The 19,665-nt window shown below is 39.0% G+C and overlaps 1 protein-coding gene across 2 annotated transcripts in view; it reads left to right on the top strand.

Annotated features, from left to right (window-relative positions):
• The first annotated feature begins 5,567 nt into the window (after nucleotides 1-5,567).
• The window catches only part of LOC108711237 (plexin-A4), a 521,236-nt gene continuing 507,138 nt past the window's right edge, over nucleotides 5,568-19,665 (top strand). Inside the window, exons 1-2 of one of the 2 annotated variants that reach the window (XM_018252771.2) lie at nucleotides 5,568-5,677; nucleotides 5,873-5,936. The gene's annotated coding sequence lies outside the window, so the exon portion shown is untranslated. The remainder of the gene's footprint in view (nucleotides 5,678-5,872; nucleotides 5,937-19,665) is intronic. The other variant, XM_018252773.2, reaches the window with a different exon arrangement.

The raw sequence follows: 19,665 nt of genomic DNA, 5'->3' as shown, positions 1-19,665 counted from the left end.
CATGGCACTCACCCCCATCATCATGAAGTATTTTGAGAAGCTTGTCAAGAAACACATCAAAACCCTGCTGCCACAAGCACTGGACCCCCTACAGTTCGCAAAATCACTCAACAGACGATGCAATAGCCACCACCCTCCATCTGGCCCTCTCTCATCTGGACAAAAAAGACACATACGTTTGAATGCTGTTTATAGACTTCAGTTCAGCATTCAACATTATCATTCCTCAGCATCTGATAGAAAAGCTGAGCTGAACACCTCCCTCTGCAGTTGAGTTCTGGACTTCCTGACCTCAGTCAGTCAGGATTGGAAACATCATCTCCAGAACCACCACACTGAGCACTGGAGCCCCTCAAGGCTGTGTGTTTATTACTCTACTGTTCACTCTGCTGACACATGACTGTGCAGCCATGCACACACACTGTAGCAGACAGCACCAACAGGAATATCTGTTTAAAAAGCCTTTATTTTGCTTTTCTTAGGCTTAATGATCAGGACAGTTACAACGTTTCAAGCCAAACAATGACCCTTTATTAAGCCATGCACTGCACAAATCACATCATAAAGTTCGCTGATGATGGTGGGTCTCATCATACGAGTCATCATACAGAGAGGAGGTGCAGCGGTTAAAAGACTCGTGCAGAGCCAACAACCTGTCTCTCAATGTAGACAAAACAAAGGAGATGGTTGTTGACTTTAGGAAGACTAGGGGGCAGATTCACTAAGGGTCGAATTTCGAAGTAAAAAATACTTCGAAATTCGACCCTCGAATTGAAATCCTTCGACTTCGAATATCGAAGTCGAAGGATTTAGCGCTAAACGTTCGTTCGATCGATCGAAGGATTTTTCCTTCGATCAAAAAAAGTTTAGCAAGCCTATGGGGACCTTCCCCATAGGCTAACATTGACTTCGGTAGGTTTTATCTGCCGAAGTAGGGGGTCGAAGTTTTTTTTAAAGGGAAAGTACTTCGACTATCGAATGGTCGAATAGTCGAACGATTTTTCGTTCGAAACGTTCGAATCGAAGTCGAAGGTCGTAGTCGAAGGTCGAAGTAGCCCATTCGATGGTCGAAGTACCCAAAAAATACTTCGAAATTCGAAGTATTTTTCATTCGAATCCTTCACTCGAGCTTAGTGAATCGGCCCCTAGGAGTGACCACCTGCCATTTTACATCGACGGCTCTAATGTGGAGATTGTCAAAAGCACCAAATTCCTTGGTGTCCACCTGGCGGAGAACCTCACCCAGTCCCACAACACCAGCTACTTAACCAAGAAAGCCCAACAGTGTCTCTACTTCCTGTGCAAGCTGACGAAATCCCATCTCCCACCATCCATACTCAAAACCTTCTACAGAGGGACTATCAAGAGCATCCTGAGCAACTGTATCACTGTCTGGGCTGTCATGGAGTGTAAGACCCTACAGAGGATAGTGAAGACAGCAGAGAAGATCATAGATGTCTCTCTTCCTTCCATCAGGTACTCTCACAAATACAAGCTAATTAATGCCATTTGTGTTCTATCCTACAAGGGATGCACCACAGGATTTGGCTTTATCCAAGCTATTTTTAGCATGGTCAAATTCAACATCCTGGCCAAACTGAATCCACACCCAATATAACTTACAAAAAACATTTAAGCATGCGCTTTGCATGCTAATTGGGTATTTCTGCCCGTGCACTGGCTTTTCCGGCACATAAGAAGGGTTTGGATTTGGTTCTGTATTTAGCCAAATCAGTACCCTTATATTCGACTGAACCCTGAAAAGCAGGGTTCAGTGCATCTCTATATCCTACACATATCATATTGTCAATGTGTAATTTTTAATTCATATTACACACAATTATGCTCTTTTGGTTGTTTACCTACATCGGTGTGAAGAATTTAGTCCTAAAAAATACTAGCTTGAGTGGCTATTTTTTATACCTTCTCACATCCATGGTCCATTGTGATTGGTTTATCACTTTATCAATCTGGCAGGTTTGAACATTTTCTTCAATTTAACGTTAACCAACGATCCTATCTGTCTGTGTATTGTCAGTCAAAAGTAAATCATAAAGCGAATAAAGTTATTGCACTGCATATTCTTGAGATATTGTTTTACGTGTGGGTCATCAAACCAGCAATCTTACTGCAGCATGGTCTGATCTGGAACTGATAACTATTGCTTATCTGATCGTTCTGGTATTGTCTTTAAAACAATTAAAAGCTATGGAGTAGAATCTCCTTTACTCCCTTTTACTTGAATTAGCCAGTTTGAGAAGGTATTTTTAAATGTTATTCAGATAAATACCTTTGTGGCTTTTTGGTGTAATTTGAAGTTGGCACCCATGTTCTGGATTCTGTTGTAAGAGCTGGAAGGAGCTCAATTTGAGTAAATGTGTAAAAAAAATGGTTTCTGTCACTCCCAGCTGAGAAACAGCATGGACGATTTATAAGCATATGCTATCAGATTTTGGTGATTGTTTTATATATGTACTTGTGAATATACCCTGGCCCCTTATATTTGTGTTTTTTTTTTTTTTTTTAATCCAAGAGCTCTTTTAGCAAATCTGTTAGATGTGAAGTACAGAAACATACATACTAGAGTCACGCTGGCTATCTTCCAGCCATCTGGCGCTCATCCCAATTTTAGAAAACGATCACATAGTGAAGCTAGCAAGTCTTCAAATTTGTGTTTAAATTAGTTTGGAACTCTTGATTGTATACCATCTGTTTCCAGTGACTAGTGTTTGCTATATCTATTAGCTTGTAGCCTGAACACTTTTCCCCAAAATCTTCAAGTCATGATTCATTCCATTATCTCATGTGGATTAAACATGTTTATACACACACACATAGATACACACTGTATAAAAATGTGTATATTAATTTATACTGATATTTAAATTATATAGAAGACTGAGATTAATAATGGAACCACTCAAAGCTGATGCTGCAGGTATCTTGGGAAGCTGAGCACCACTACACACAATGTGAAACAGGAGCACCGATAATTACATTATGCACTAATTACAAAGAAAACAGGACTGTGAGCCATGGGAGTACTATCTATAACAGCTGTATTACATTTGTAAACTGGATTTTTTCAGAATCTGTGTTGCATATAATCTGGTTTTCTGTGTTTTTTTGGCAATTTGTACTGTATTATAGAATTTTCAAACATTGCAAACTAACAGTTATATAAAAAAGGAAACAGAAAATAACAGTTTATACATTTTCGTTTTGGTGTTGTGTGGGTTTCATTCCGTGTTGAATCCTGATGAGAGCTTATTTGTAATAGGTGGTTGTCTCTTGACATTATCGACTTTTGCTTTAACATGCTTTGGTGTCAATCAGAAGAGAATGGATTGAAAGTTTTCCCCCGTATGAACTACACTGACCATCAAAAGATTTAGAATGTTTTTGCCCGGTTTAGCCAAAAAGAAATGTAGATCAATTATTTTATTATTTGTTGATATCTGTACACTTCACCTTGCCTGTCTTCCTGAGTTGGCTCAATGGTAGAACGCCTCTGACCTTGTCTGTTCAATGTCATTAATCTAAATGCAGAATGCCAAGCAATGTCCCTAGCCAGCATCTACCCTAACTCCTTGTCTATTAAACCACTATTGCATTTCATGGTACATTGCCATCCAACTAAATCTCTGGGATTTTTACATTCAACCTCTGCCCATCTTTTCCAGGAAACATGTGGAGTAAATATTCTTGAACAGAGCAATGGGAAATCTAACATATTGAACGAATAAATGAATCACTTGAGATTGTAGTGCAGCTGATCACAATAACTCAGTCACATTAGATTAACAGCATTAATTATATTCATTACAGTGTTGTAGTATGAAGCCAATAAGTTGTTAAAAACACAGACACATTGTTGATGCATACATTTTAGTAAAACCAGGGGACTGAACTTATTCTGGTATTTTATGAAGGGAACTGAATTCTTTATTGTGGATATTTATACTTCTATATAAGTATTTATATATAATTAAAAATGTCAACAGTTATTTATTATCATTTATGCGATCATGCTATTTATGCCCAGTTTCCAATTCTGTATTCAAATTAAAGTACTGTTAATAAGAAGAACAAGAACAAGAAGAAGAAGACGAAGAAGAATATAATAAATGGTCTATATAGTACTGACATTTTTCTGCTGCTCTAAAAGGGAGAGCTCCATCTTCCAGCTTTTCAGCATTTGCCAAACTGGTCTTCCCGTACCCCATGGCAGTAGCAGTTTAGTAACTGTAGAATATAAAAAGGATTAAAAAACACTAACAAAAACGTTACTGGAAAATGCATCACTGTACAGCAGAGAACAAGTTTCAAGTTTCAACAAGTACAGCTTGGTTTCAGAGTGGGAATGGTGCCTCAATAATGGCAATAAGGCCTGATCCATTTGGCACAAGTCAGTTGCATCCAAGGATACAGCCCTTTAGGGAAACACTGGGATTATTGCTATGTCTCGCACAACTGTTATTGGCTACTGGCTAATACATCCATTATGTCACAGAGGTTTAAAGTCTCAAGAGGTTCACACTTACACATGGGCATCTAAAGGTGCATCTTTTGAAATGAATGATGCATCAAAATGCAACACTGTTTTTTAAAAGGATACTGTCATGGGAAAAAAAATTTTTTCAAAATTAATCAGTTAATAGTGCTACTCCAGCAGAATTCTGCACCACAATCCATTTTTTAAAAGAGCAAACAGATTTTTTTATATTCAATTTTGAAATCTGACATGGGGCTAGACATTTTGTCAATTTCCCAGCTGCCCCCAGTCATGTGAGTTGTGCCTGCACTTTAGAAGAGAAATACTTTCTGGCAGGCTGCTGTTTTTCCTTCTCAATGTAACTGAATGTGTCTCAGTGGGACATGGGTTTTTTCTATTGAGTGTTGTTCTTAGATCTACCAGGCAGCTGTTATCTTGTATTAGGGAGCTGCAATCTGGTTACCTTCCCATTGTTCTTTTGTTTGGCTGCTGGGAGGAAAAAGGGAGGGGGTGATATCACTCCAACTTGCAGTACAGCAGTAAAGAGTGATTGAATTTTATCAGAGCACAAGTCACATGACTTGGGGCAGCTGGGAAATTGACAATATGTCTAGCCCCATGTCAGATTTCAAAACTGAATATAAAAAAATCTGTTTGCTCTTTTGAGAAATGGATTTCAGCGCAGAATTCTGCTGGAGCAGCACTATTAACTGATTCATTTTGAAAAAAATTTTTTTTCCCATGATAGTACCCCTTTAAATATGTCAGTTCAAGATCTAGCTCTTTGCTTTAATATATAGTGAATGTTTAAAAAGAAACACTGGGAAACAGCTTGATGGGTGTATGTTTCTCCCACATTCCTGTTATATGTGTGGTAAATTCAGCAAATGTCAGTTTTGCAATGGAGAAAAATAAAAAGTGTTTTATTTTACTATTGTTCAGCTGAAGTAAAAGCTGGTTTATGGAGTCCCTGGAGTCAATGGGCAAAAGTGGTTGAGTCCTCCATTCCAGTGGACCACTCCAGGTAATTTGTGTTTCCAGACAGGTAGCTGCATGGTGATTAGGCCCCAGCTGTGCAGGGGTTGGCTATCCAAAAAAAAAAAAGCAGTGTTTTTCCAATCTGGTAGAGAGAGACTCTTGGAAAAAGCTGGAGTTGCTATGTCTCCGCGGTCTTACAGTCATGTAAGTGTGAAATACTTGCGTTTGGAATTGACTTGTAAGGGTTGGGGCACTAGGCCAACACCACATAATAGTGATTGAGAAACCCCTGTGTATTAGTTAGAGCCAGATAAGCTTTTCTGCAACTCTGGCTATGGGCCAGCTACTGTATATACAGCACTGAATTCATTCTGCCTCTTATTTTGGTGTCTGTAATAGTGCTCAAATTCTTCTGTCATTTGCTGAAACCTTCACTGCTCAAGATCTTTCCATCGATTTTAAGGTAAGATTTATCAACTCCAAAATTATTATAAACCTGAAATCTTAAATATCAGAAACTGTGTAGAGGAGGGTTCATTGCTTATATTTGGTTGTAATGTACAGAGGTGCAATCCTTTTTTGTGTTTTTGTTCTTATAGTGTGAGTCACTAAAATACAACTAAAAAGGATCCTTAGGTAACTGTGCTCAATTACTGAATCCCCAAAATAAATGAATACACCAAAAAAATGAATTAACTTCATATTTAGCATAGCTAAACTGACAATAGCCAAATGTGTTTCAATAACAAGTGGCCCCGGGCATGTTAACATCTAATAACTGCACACAGGAGCAAATTTGACTCTTTAGTTAATCAGGATTTTTTGAACACCCTTTCTATCGAAGTAGACTTTGATTGGATGCAGTCTTTCACTAGGAGCACTGCTGGACAAATCAAGATGAGCAGGGTGTGGGGTCAACATAAGGCAAAACTTGTCCTCCATTAAATGCGTAACCCTTTCCCTCAAATTCTGCTTAAGTCTGCACACATTAATTAAGGTGAAACTGCCAAAGACCTGGTATCAGAAAGGCCCAAGGAACTCAGCGTTCCTATTAATAATGTTGTTTAAAGTTTAATGTTTTAAATCAAAATAGATTAGTGTTGACAACTGCTATTCATGTATATTAATGTTGTACTGTACTATCTATCACATTAATACACCTATTTATCAAAACATGAAAGAGAGCTTGGCACAGCTTGGTAGAGTAAATTATGATATTTATCAAAGTGTGAACACTAACTTTCACCCACCATACAAGTGAATACATAGAGGCAGAAATGCACTATTGTAGACTGTGGAGGGCTCTAGTTTCACTCAATGATAAAAATGCCCTTATGTAAGGGTAGGACTACACAGCCGATTCCGCCACGATCTAACGTGCTGCGTAAAATCGCGGGCGTCACGTCGGATGCGATGTAGATAAGGTAAGTAATGCCTGTGTCGCATTGTTGATGCGACACGACTGTCGGATGCAGACGCAGTGTCTGCATCCGACAGTCGTGTCGCATCAACGCTGTGACACGATCTGTCAATTGAATTACTTACCTTATTTCCGTGGCATCCGACGTGACACCTGTGATTTTGCACAGCGCGTCGTATCGCGGCGGAATCGGCTGTGTAGTCCTCCCCTGAGAGACTGCACAGATGTTAAGGCATGCAATCTACTCATAATCAATCAAGCACCTTAGATTGGGATTTCACTACACAGTTTTACAATGGAGACATTTTTGCTGTAGGCATCATGGGTGCCCATCTTAGATGACCGTTGCTCATGAGGCTGAACAAATTGGGAGCCCTTAAGTGAAAACTTTCTCACATTAATTAAAACTAGCAAAAAGAGACCTTTCTGACCCACTCTAAATACATTACACTGATAGGGCTTGAAATCCTGTTAGCTAGAAATATATTGAGTAAGTGTTTTCCATTATAGCCTTAGGGTTAATAGCAGATTTGAAGATGACATGAGATAATGGATATTTCTGATCAGTTAATCTGCAGATCATTTTTCTCCTCTCTAGTAAGAAGTTACAATAACCATGGCCCCATTTGTATATCCAAATGTATGTAACAAAATAGCCTAGTTTACATATAGTATATTCGGTACCCCTGAACAAAAGAACATCTCTTGTAGAATTTACTAATTTACCAGTCTGACTCTTTCAAAATTCACTAATACTCTAGTTTTAATGTACCATGTGTAGCCTGCCGTTTAAACCCTTGCAACATCAACAAGCCAATAGAGGTTGCAAGAGTAAAATAAGCTACTTAATTCCATTATCCAATACCATAGAAAAACTCAGTACGTTTTTCTGCCATGGACTGGAAGCTTACTTTGTTGTGCTTGCTAAACAGCATGTATTATAGATAACACCCTTGTGACACCTATAATGATGAAATATTGTGTCACATAAATAGGCATAAGCTTTGTATCTATTTCTAGTATGGCTTGTGACAGGTACAAAATATTGTCTCAATAGGAGAAAAGACATGGGCATTTTTGGGAAGATAACACTACACTGTGGGAAGAAATGACAATATTTTTTTTGTTATTTAGGCCCCGAGTTTTATGAAACTTCATGGAGTGTAACCTGGTTATCCCTCTTTTCATCATAAGGGCATTGCTTTAATTGCTCCTGTGTGCAGAGCAACTAGAGTCCTTTACTGTAGGGGCAAGAAATAAGCTTCTTGTAAATGCCATAGATCATTATCAGCATCTGTCCTGCTTCTTTCCTGGGCAGCAAGCAGTTCTTTAAAAAAAAAAAAATTCCCTCAAACCTCCAGGGTAACCAATTAATTTCTATCCAGCAGCCCATCAGAAAAGCTAATAACCCTTGCTTTCTCCATAGTCTACAATATCCTTATTTGCCTCTCCTGCAAGGGGGTGTGTTGGTTGCTGTTTCTGAACAATTCTATTATCACTGATGTCCCTTACTGTCCATTTGGGGAACTATATAATGAAAAATTATAAAAAGCAGGGACATTTAAAGATATAAGGATAAGTTTACCGCTTTCCATATGGGGTCCGGTTGCTCATGCTCCAAGCCCTCAGCATTGGGGGGAAAATACATACAAAACCTAGAAAATAGAGCTGGCACTATTCCGACACCCCAAAAATATGACTGAATTAAGTAGAATCCAGGAGTCTCAAAATATTAGTAAAGTAGTACAAAAAGCTTTATTTACATCTTGTATAAAAATAATAGCCTGACGCGTTTTGTGTCCCCACAGGACACTTAATCATAGGCTAACTAGTTATTGATACATACTTTAAATACTTTGTATGTATCAATAACTAGTTAGCCTATGATTAAGTGTTCTGAAACGCGTCAGGCTATTTTTTATACAAGATGTAAATAAAGCTTTTTGTACTACTTTAATTATATTTTGAGACTCCTGGATTCTACTTAATTCAGTCCTATTTTTGGGTGTCGGAATGGTGCCAGCTCTACTTTCTAGGTTTTGTATGTCCATTTGGGGATACTGGTTCTCATTGCTCTTATTTTGGCTCTATAATTATGTCTCATGGTGGTCAAGTTAACCAAAGAAATGATGTTGCAATAAAATAAATGTTGCTTTATGCAGGAGCTAATGAGATCAGCTCAGCCAACTATATAAAGCTTTTGATAACTACATAACTAGGGCTCTTTAGGAATTCTGTGGGGAATGTTCGATGACTGTCCTTGCAGTGGGGAAAACAATACAAAAGAAATGGCACAACAACATGTGACAGATCAGTTCATAAAATGCAATAAGCAAACTGTTGCTTGCCAACTATGTGATTAGTGAGCAGTGCTCAACCCAGACTTTTATTAAAATTAGGATTTTAACTTTAATTTGTGATTTTTGTCAAAATATTTAATACAAAATATGAAAGTAAAGGTAAACATCTGTAAAATATATCGTAGAGTGTAAATTCCATTCTTGTGTAATTTACATTTATAAATTGGTTTAGTTAGCATATGTGTCCTTAATGTCATGTTTGAAGCACAAGGTATGAGAAAAGCATATTAGGGGCTTGGAATATGATTCCTGTATTTTTGATATATATAATTCCCAGGATTTTCCATTATAACTTTTTTATGCCCTTTGTGGCAACACATATGGTCCTCTGAGAATGTCTGCATGCCTCTCCTAATGGATCCTGCATTAGCTAATCTAGTAATTCAATTAGCCCTCAATGCAATCTGGTGGTTAGGGCTGACCTCCGTCCCCACTTACCTGGCTCTCTGACATCATGGAGACATTTATTATGGGGCTGTGGACAGAGGATTGGAAAGCAAAGCATGCAGACAATGTCTTTTCTATAGTTCTTAATGGTATTTTTGCATTTGCCAATGAATTATCTATGCTGATATCATGCAACTGTCAGGAAAAGTCTCACCAGGCAGGAAAGTTTGTAGCAAAGTAGTTTGTAAGCAAAGAAACTTCCTAGTCATGATAATTGATGATCAGTTTCAAATAAGCTTTATACAAAACATGCCTAAGGGCTCTTACACATGAGCGTTCTGACCTGCGCTCCCCTGCGCTCCGTTTTTTGGCGTTCAGCCGCAGGGGAGCGCAGGAATAGACGCAAGTCATTATTTGAAATGGGGCTGTACTCACTCAGGCGCGTGTAGGCGCCGAACGCAGGAAAAATGCAGCACGTTGCGTCTGAACCTGCGTTCGGCGCCTGAGTGAGTACAGCCCCATTTCAAATAATGACTTGCGTCTATTCCTGCGCTCCCCTGTGGCTGAACACCAAAAAACGGAACGCAGGGGAGCGCAGGTCAGAACGCTCATGTGTAAGAGCCCTAAATGCTACAAGGTGATCCCTGTGGAATAAATAATCACAATATTCTGCCACAGACAAAAAGATAAGAAATTAAAGAAACGCTATACCTCCGAACAATGTAGGTGAAATAAATAAAACTATAAAAATATATTGAAAAAAATCGCTCATATGTAAAACCCTGTTTCATGTAAATAAACCATTTTCATGATAATATACTTTTTTAGTAGTATGTGCCATTGGGCAATCATAAATAGAAAATTGCCAAATTAAAAAAATAAGGGCCAACACTTGTGATCCTAGGATTCACAGTGCATACAAACACACCATACATGTTAGGTCACATGAGCTTCCACAGTTCTTCCTGTTACAGTTCGAGTTGTAGTATTTCTGGTCAGGTGATCTCTATACAGACCAACGGGGTTAATCACCAGCTAGTGCACTAGAGCATGGGTTACGCGTGACTAACACTTCAGGCTAGGGCCTTTACTAAATGGAAGCTTAAAGGTGTGGTGTAGTTTAACTACAACTCCCACAGGCTACTGTGCAATAAAACAGGAAAATAATGGGCACCAGGTGGTTCTTGCAATCAAACAGAATAACTTTTATTTGTCAGAGACAAATGATCCACAGGGTTGTACTTACAAAGCCACAGAGGCCCAGCAGACAATCATGACATGGTTACAACATGTCCCTCAGAGACAGCACATTGGAACTCCCTGAGGCGATAGCGTCACACCAGGATAGATACACCCTCAGGATCTCAACACGGTGACCTGGATCCAGGACCGCCATCAGAAATCGCAGGGCCCCATATGACAAAATTTCCTGGGCCCCCTGGGCTGCACCCACCACAAGCCCCACCTACAGGTCCGCCCTCCCCACCCCCACAGGTCTGCCCCCCACCACACAGTAAAAAAACAAAAAAATATTAGTGGCTAGGGTTCCCACATGTTAATAAAAAATAAAAAGATATTGGTGGTCAGGGCCCCCCATAAAAAAACATTTGTGGCCAGGGCCCTCCATTAAAAAATATTGGTGGCTAGGACCCCACATGAGAAAAGAAAAATTGGTGGCCAGGCCCCCCCCCCACATTATGAGAAAATTGGTGGTCAGAGCCCCTTAAACGTCCATGCCTTTCCGAAGTCAGCAGCTCTCAGAAAGATGGGGGGCCCGGCTAATCATGTAAGTGTGGCGTGGCAGGGCCCCCTTACCCTCAGGCCCCCTACAACTCTCCCCCCTGTCCCCCCCGATGGCTGCCCTGCCTGGATCCCACATGTTGGATCAGGGAACTCACCACCCCTAATCCCCTATTAATCTGCATCCCTATTTACAGGCCAGTCTTGCCTGAGGGGAGAGCTACTACTGGCCTCATTCACGGGATCCCTTCTCCCCGACTTACAGTATCTCTCTAGCAGTACTGGTCCCTCTAAGGCACATGGCTTTACTGGGCCTTATTGCACCCAGGCTCCCTGGAACATCCAGCTGGGTCAGCAGCCAGAAGCCAAAGAGGAAGATCGCCCCCTTTTCGCTCACTATACCAAAGTGTGACAGGGTGTGGTCACAGTGCCTCCTGGCCAATAACTTGGATATGCAAATTACATCTAGCTACATGGGCCTCTGCCCAGAAACTAGGGAGATCAGGAAGTGTAGAATAAAAGCCATAGGGGCATATTAACCCTATGGGTCCCTACGTAGGCTTCACCCCACCTGCTCCCTATCTGCAGCTATGTCATTTTTACACACACTAACTTCCTAAGGGTTATATGTTCTCTTGTCAGTACTGGAAAAGATTTATTAAATTAATCAGTTTTTCCTTTGCCACATATCCTATTTTGTAAGGGGCAGTATATTTGTAGGATATGGTTATGCACATACATGTCCCTCAATTGTCTCCAGTCCAGCTGCTGTTAAGTCAAGCGCCTCTTACACTAATGGTGGTTTACCTAGGGGTTATATATGTTTATAAAGCTTTGTAACGCTGTTGTGGGTTGTACCATGCAGCATGGCGTCTGCAGCACACTTGTGAGCATATATACTTACTGCTTGTTTAAGATATTGAGGAATTCACACTAAGGATTATTTAGCTACCAAGATTGGTGCAGTTTTAATAAATCACTTGTATGTACAGGAACAGACAATTGAGGAAAAGTTTTCTGCCAGACTTGTAATTTCTGGCAACAAGTCAGGTGTTTGCTCTCCGGCAGTAGACCAGTAAATGCTACGTAAAGATTTGTTGCTATGGGTTAGACATTATTACATGAATTGGGTTGATAAACCCTTGCTTCTGTACTAATGTATTTGGTAACAGAGCATCCCAGTGGGTTTGACTGTTGTCATGGTAACATAATGGTTAGCATGGTGACCTTTCAGCTCTGGTGTCCTAGGTTTGATTCCAGCCAGGGAAGTAGGGAATATTTATGTTCTCTTCATGCTTTCCTGGGTTTCTTCCAGGCACTCCTCTTTCCTCCTGTACTTGAACTGAGGTTTTGGTAGTGATGTCATGGGCTGCAATGTGTGAAAGGAGTAGAATATACCACATACCTCACAAATGCCATGGGCAAGATGGTAAATACAGACTTGGAATTAACCTAAACCTAATAAAACTGTCAGTTGGTGCCTTGGTATTTTTTGTGGGGCATTTCTGTACTTAAAGCATCCCTTTTCCCATGCAAATACTTGACTAATAATGCATTAATTCACACATTAATCAAATGAAAATCAGTGGGGATAAACAGTAGTAAGAGATGCCTGTAACACATTTTAAAAGAAGTATTGTGTCTTGTAAGGGCTCTTTCTCTAATAAAGAGAATTGCTGAAACATGAACGGAAGAAAAGCACTTTGCACATCATTTAAGAGAAAAATGGAGTGTCATTGTCATGCTATCAGAGTTTATTAAGCAGAATCTATGTAATGTAAGTGTCATAAATGTTAGAATATAATTTGCTGAGATAATTAATGCATGTAATGATATCAAGTAGAATACTAGAGTGGTTTTCCAATATGAATTTAAAGATAGGGAATGACAATGATAGGAAAGAAGTTCAGATACAGCAAATAAAAAATATCATGGGGATATGTAATAATGGGTGCTATGTCTTCCCAGATGTACTAACAATCAGCAGGTATCATTGTTTAATAGTCTACATCTTCTTGGTTTGCATAAACTTGGTGTCTTTCATTAAATATGGTGGATAGTGTATCAGAAATCAATTTGGTCAAAATGCAGTGGCAAGAACCTCCTATCTGTCCTTTAACACATGGCACTTAGGAGAAGGAGAAGTGCTCATTATGCGCATACTCACCACACAACATGGCCACCCCAACTAGTGTAGGCAGCCTACCATTCATATGAGCCATTAAAAAAACTGTTTCCCCCAACCACAGTGGGGATCTGTTACAGAGTGTTTTTTTTCCAATTCTGTTGAATAGAAAATCAAGTCTGCCAACGCAAAAGGGAGGGGGGAGCTTATCATGAGACCTTGATCCATTTTATGTGGATTTATGTATGTTCTAGACTGCCTTTGGTTGCCTTTTTTTTTTTAATTTATCTTGTCTGTCTGACTTCTGATTATTGACCCTTGTGACCATGTTGACCTTAGCCCACAAAACATCTTTCTTTACTCATTTTTCTGAAATGATTACAGTATTACAGGTTCCCTATGTCTGTCTTTGTTTGCTTGTCTTTGTCCCTGTACTTTGACCTTAGTCTGTCGATTTGCATCTATTACCATGTAGTGCGTGTAAGCTGTGTATACTAGCCTCCTTCTGTACCACATATTTAACTCCCACACCTGCCCTTGAAATTCTGTCCAGTGATAAGTCCTAAGGGTCCAGTGGCCCGTGAAGGCATATTCCTGTGTTCCTTACACTGGCTGTTCACACTTCTGTGTTCACTGCTATTTCAGTTCCTGTTTTCTCTGCGATTATTTGGGAGTTTCTTTCTATGTTAACCTATAGAAGCTCATTATTCTTGGGATTTATGTGGAATGTTAATCACATTCTGTAATCCAAAATTCCCTTTGTTAACTCTTCCATTTGAGTATGTTAGCTTTGCTACTTCCCAGTAGTACAAAAAAAGGAAAATTGTATCATACTTACATGATTTTCCTTTCCTGGATAACTCCATGCCAGCAGATTAGTTTTTTTAGTACTTTCCTAGAAGCTTGTATGTGTGTGTTTGTATATGATATTTAATATTATTTTCCTTATGGCCCATATGGCTTACTTTAAAAAGCATTGTTATGCAATGGATCACCAACGTATGCTGTGACTCTTAAAAAAAGCATGACGAAGCACGATGGATGCTATTGTTCACTGATAGGTCCCTGAACCATAGCATGCATGACTAAAAAACTAAGGGGGTATTATCACATTAGACAGAAAATGTAAATGTATTCTCCACTGCACTATTGATTCCCTGTCATCTTTTTCAGAAGTTCAATAGTTTCATTCCCAAGAGCTTCCAGTTAAGATAAAGAGATGCTTAAATAAAATGTAGCAGTCTGAAACTTGTGAAGTCTGCCATTGTGAGCATTGTAAGAATTTACCTCCCCAGTCCTGGGCACGGTTTCCAATGCCTGGTATCTGGAAACTCTACGAAAAGCTACAGTACATGAAACTTGTGTGCATGCAAGGAAGCAATTAACAAGCAGATGTGGCAGATAGCAAAATAGTTTAAAGAGCAGTGTTGTGGAGTGGAAAGTAGTGGGTTGGCATTTAGTTGTATTAAATGATGTATTTTACATGTCTTGGAATTTGTCAGGAATTAAATTTTTTAAAGATTAGAATGTAGAGTGCAGATTGGTTATGATGCAGGGCAGTTTAAAGAATGAGCCTTCTCATTTCCACACAAACTATATTCTAAACAATATTCAGTACTATGAACTCTGTCATGACCTGTTACGTGAACAGATCTTCATAAGTGCAATTATTTCTCACCTAGAAAGTATGTACAATAAGCTACACTTCAAAACGATTCCATCGATGTTAGAGAAAAGATGCCTGTTTGTCTATATTGGACTAAGGTTTGTAGCTGGGAATGCTGCTTACCAATATATTTATTTCTCTATAATATTTTACCCATATTTCTGCTCTGGTTACACTCTCTAAGGAAAACTGAGACTCCCATTAGCTACTTTCTGTAGATTTTGATTTCGGTTAAAATGCAAATGTAATTTGAGAAAGGGATAGCATTGCTTAAACTGTTTCATTTACATTTAGGAGAGAATTGTACACTATAGTAGTCTCAAAAGTGGGTAAAGAAATACTATAGCTGGCAATAATTATCTCTTCAGTTACTCACTCAGATAATCAACTTTAAACACTCCTGATGATGGCAAAATGCTTTTTAAATTATGCTTTTTAAATCAGTCTCAGAACATAGAGCTTGTATTCTTGTTCATATGAAATATCTTTATACAACTATTTACAGATATAAAATGAAGTCCCCATCACTCATCTATCTGGTTTGGTGTCTATCCCTATTGAACATGACACATGGCCATTGAGAGTGCAGAGGGCACATGAACGAATGGTGAACATTCTGCTCACAAACAGGACTGAATTTACATAGCAGGAGCCTCTAGGCCCACTGCCATTCATCGCCCCCCGTCCCCTCCCCTACCTTTGTGCACATGTGCAAATTTTCAGTATTGAGTCCAGAGTACTGGGGATTAGTGCACATGACCTTTTAAAAACTATTGTATCTCCTGCAAATTCCTAGTGCTTCTGAACCAATGCGGGTGTGGTTGGGCGGCATGCCACTCCCCCCCCCCTAAAATTCTGCCACCCTAGGCCTGGGTCTTGGTGGCCTTTCCTCAAATACGGGTCTGCTCGCAAAAAGACACTGTAATTTATATGCCATGGGTAGTTGCACAACATTTGAAGATGGAAACAACGATTTTATGCACACAGATCTGTACATCCTTTAATGTGACGCTAACAAAATATTTATGGCCATAATCTTAAAATCACAAGTCAACAATTTATACTTACATTCCCCATCTATCTGTGCTTGGCAGAGCTGCATATTTTTAGGGTGGGACATGGGTGGCAAAAGGATGTCCCCAGACATGTGTAAAATATAGAGCTCTCTTGCATTTGTCATGGTTGCACAAGGTACGGAGCACACAGAACACAGTCAATGAGCAAGAAAAAAAAGCAAGAGTTGTATAGGATCAAAGGGATGCTTCTTGTTCCCCTGCTTATAGTAAATGAGCTGTGTGTAAGTCTTGACATCTGCCCAGAAAGGGGTGCTGACCAGACTGCTAAGTGCATACCTACTCCTGCCTCCCACCTATACAGGGATGACTAATGGAGTCAGTGTTGTGAGCAGAGTACTACGGCAACTCAAAAACACCAAAGAGCAAAGTGCAAAAAAATTCCCTTTATTGCTCTTTACACACTGCCTTCTGAAACTTAAATGTGACTGACAAAATTAAAATCGTTTTCATGGTTGCAAAGAACTGCCATCCTCATCATAGGTGTGTAGGTAAAAGGACTTAACTGGATTCTTTCTTTTGACTCTTTATGCATCGAGTCTTTCAAGATGCAGATCTTTAAAAATTGTTCAGCTTTCTTCTCAGTCGAAGGCCATAGTTCACAATTTTGAGCAGTTTGCCATTCCATTAGCAGTCTTTGAACAGAACACGGCTTTCAGTATTCTGTGGTCAGGCATCCTGAAAATGGGACCACCATGTCTCAGCTGGCCTTCCATGAGTTAAGCATTTTGGCTCAATGAAGAATGTACTCCAGGACTGATATTTACATATATATTTACTGCAAACCCTGTTGAGTAATGGCTCAAAAAGGAGGGCAATGCACTTTTCTTCAGAACAGTGCTAAACAGATGGTGACGGCTAATTATGAGTTGATTATGAGTTAATTATAAGTTGAAAGTAAGCAATTTGGGTTGTTGTGGCACATACCACTTTATCATTATTACTGACTTGATTGAGCACCTTGGGGGATAAGTGAATCATTTATTATTTAAATGCAGATGTGACCTGTGCTATTTTATTGTTCTATGAGAGTTGTATACATTAGAGTCCAGGAGTTTTTAAAAAGGCTGGGGATATCTTGCTTACAATAGCATATCTTTGCATTCAGAGCACTCTACCCTGTTATCTCTGCTGTAGACTTAAGTTGGCCATACACTTAAAGATCAACAACTAAATGCACTTTGCTTGGTTTGGTAAAGACGGACCAAATAGTGCTGAATGAATTCTTTGGTCCCTATTCCAATCATTGGATGTGCAGGCCCATAAGGAAATAACTGTTGATGCATTTTTTACCCAATGGGGTTTTCAACCCTGCATTATTTATATTTGTCGGCTTTTTGTTCATGCAGGTTACATTTTGAGCACCACACATTTACCAAAACTTGATAAGTGGCAAAGTCTGGACATCGGTTTGTTGTTCCAATTATTGCTAAATTATGTATTCCTTTAAAGTAGAGGTTTCAAAGGTTTAGACCCACAGATTTTTCAAGATACCCGTGTGTGGGATATTAGAATTTGCTTAACTATTGATGATACCAATGAAGAACAAGCCCAAAATTCCACCTATAATTAAACGAATAAAATGGATTTTACTACTAAGTGGACATTAGGGGGCAGATTTATCAAGGGTCAAAGTGAAAATTCTAATTAAAAAAATTCGGATTTTATGCTATTTTTTTGTACTTTGACAGGGAATAGTCCAAATACGATTCGAATTTGAAAAAAATTTGAATATCCAAATTTATCACATGCTGTCTCTTTAAAAATTCGACTTTGACCATTCGTCATCTAAAACCTGCCAAATTCCTGTTTTAGCCTATGGGGGTCCTCCTAGAACCTATTTGGAGTCAATTGATGGACTTTTAGAAAAAACTTTGAATCGAATTATATGTTACTTCAATTCGTACGATTCGAATTCGAACGAAACAGGCCTATTCACCCGGAAAAAAAGTTGTTTTTTTTTCAAATTTCAAAGTTTTTTTGACTTTGAAATTCGACCCTTGATAAATCTGCCCCTAAGTCAGTCATTATTATTACTTTGTCTACTTTCCCCTTTTCCTCAACACTGTATTTACAGTTCACAACCCATGTTTCACTCTATATTTCTTTCCTATGGGTAGATCATTTGCATTACCATGAGCATGAGTCTTGCTGCCTCCGATGACTTTACACGAGGGAGTATAACCCTCAGTACTGGGTCCTTTGCTAAATCTTTGTCACATAGCAGAATAAAAAGAGAAGGAAAAAAGTCAGACTAGAAATGGAAATCCTTGGTTAGTGAGTGACTTGCCTAAATCTTAACAAGCTTATACTGTGAAACTTCAAAGCGTTTCAGTTCTGCAGCGTTTGAAGAGGTTTATTATTATGTTCCCTTAAACTACATACCTAATATACATATATTTTTATGTACTTTTACTAATAGCAGGAGACTTTGCCTTTTGTGACTGCTGGATAATGCAAACATTTAGAAAGAAACGGACAATGAAAAGAAACTTGCAATAATACCAGTATAGTGCATATCGTAATGTCACCTCAAATACAGCTCAGCCTCAATTTACTCAGTGAGACAGGCTCAATTTGTAAGGCAGGTAAAATCAGCCTTTTCACTTTGTCTCTCTAAGCTTTTCATTCCCTCTGTATAATTCAGCCACTTTTGCTTCTGGGTGTAGAAAGGAATACTTTTCAATTCCCTTGAGAAACACACACAATAAAATACCCTAAAGTTGTGTTTCTATTCAGTAAGATATTAGAGCTAACATAATTGCATAGAGCTCTCTGCAACTATGCCTCCTATTTGGAAATAAAGTGTAACGAATTTTAGTCATTTCCAGCTCTGGGTATAAAGGGACTAAGGGCTTCTAATCTCTGCCTGTGGGTTTGACTCAGCCATCCATAAACTGCAATATCCACTCATTTATTCCTTTTCATTCAATTGACTTTAAATTACTTAGAACAGGCTTCCTAGCTACAAGTGGGAGAGGCTGCCTTTATTTTCATTACAATGGACAGAAGCACACAAGAGGAGGGATTTTAACTGTTTCATCTTGCGTGGAGTTTTATTTCGTTATCCTATCTAACCTTTAGCTATTACAGTAAATTATAAATAAGAGTTAATAGGCTGAGATTAAGTGATAAGAGAGACTATGGAAAGTCCGTGCCCCACAGAGCTTTCAATCTAAGTTTATGGATAAGATACAGGCACAAATATTAGAACAAAATTATCTTTTTATTTGCCTATGCAAAGCCATAGCAGGTTTGTGCTCTAACAACTCAATGGTGTTCCCAAAACAATGCAATGTAAATATATTGTGTTGGTTTTCTGAGAACTGAAAGCATTGAGACCATCAAGTAGTTTTTACTGCCCCACTTCATATGACTCCCAGTATACCACTACTTTGTGACATGATTTACAAGTCAGTTG

The sequence above is a fragment of the Xenopus laevis genome, chromosome 3L, assembly GCF_017654675.1.
Source record: "Xenopus laevis strain J_2021 chromosome 3L, Xenopus_laevis_v10.1, whole genome shotgun sequence".
Taxonomy (NCBI): Eukaryota; Metazoa; Chordata; class Amphibia; order Anura; family Pipidae; genus Xenopus; species Xenopus laevis.
Note: the sequence above shows the minus strand (reverse complement) of the source record. Positions and strands in the feature narration are given on the sequence as shown.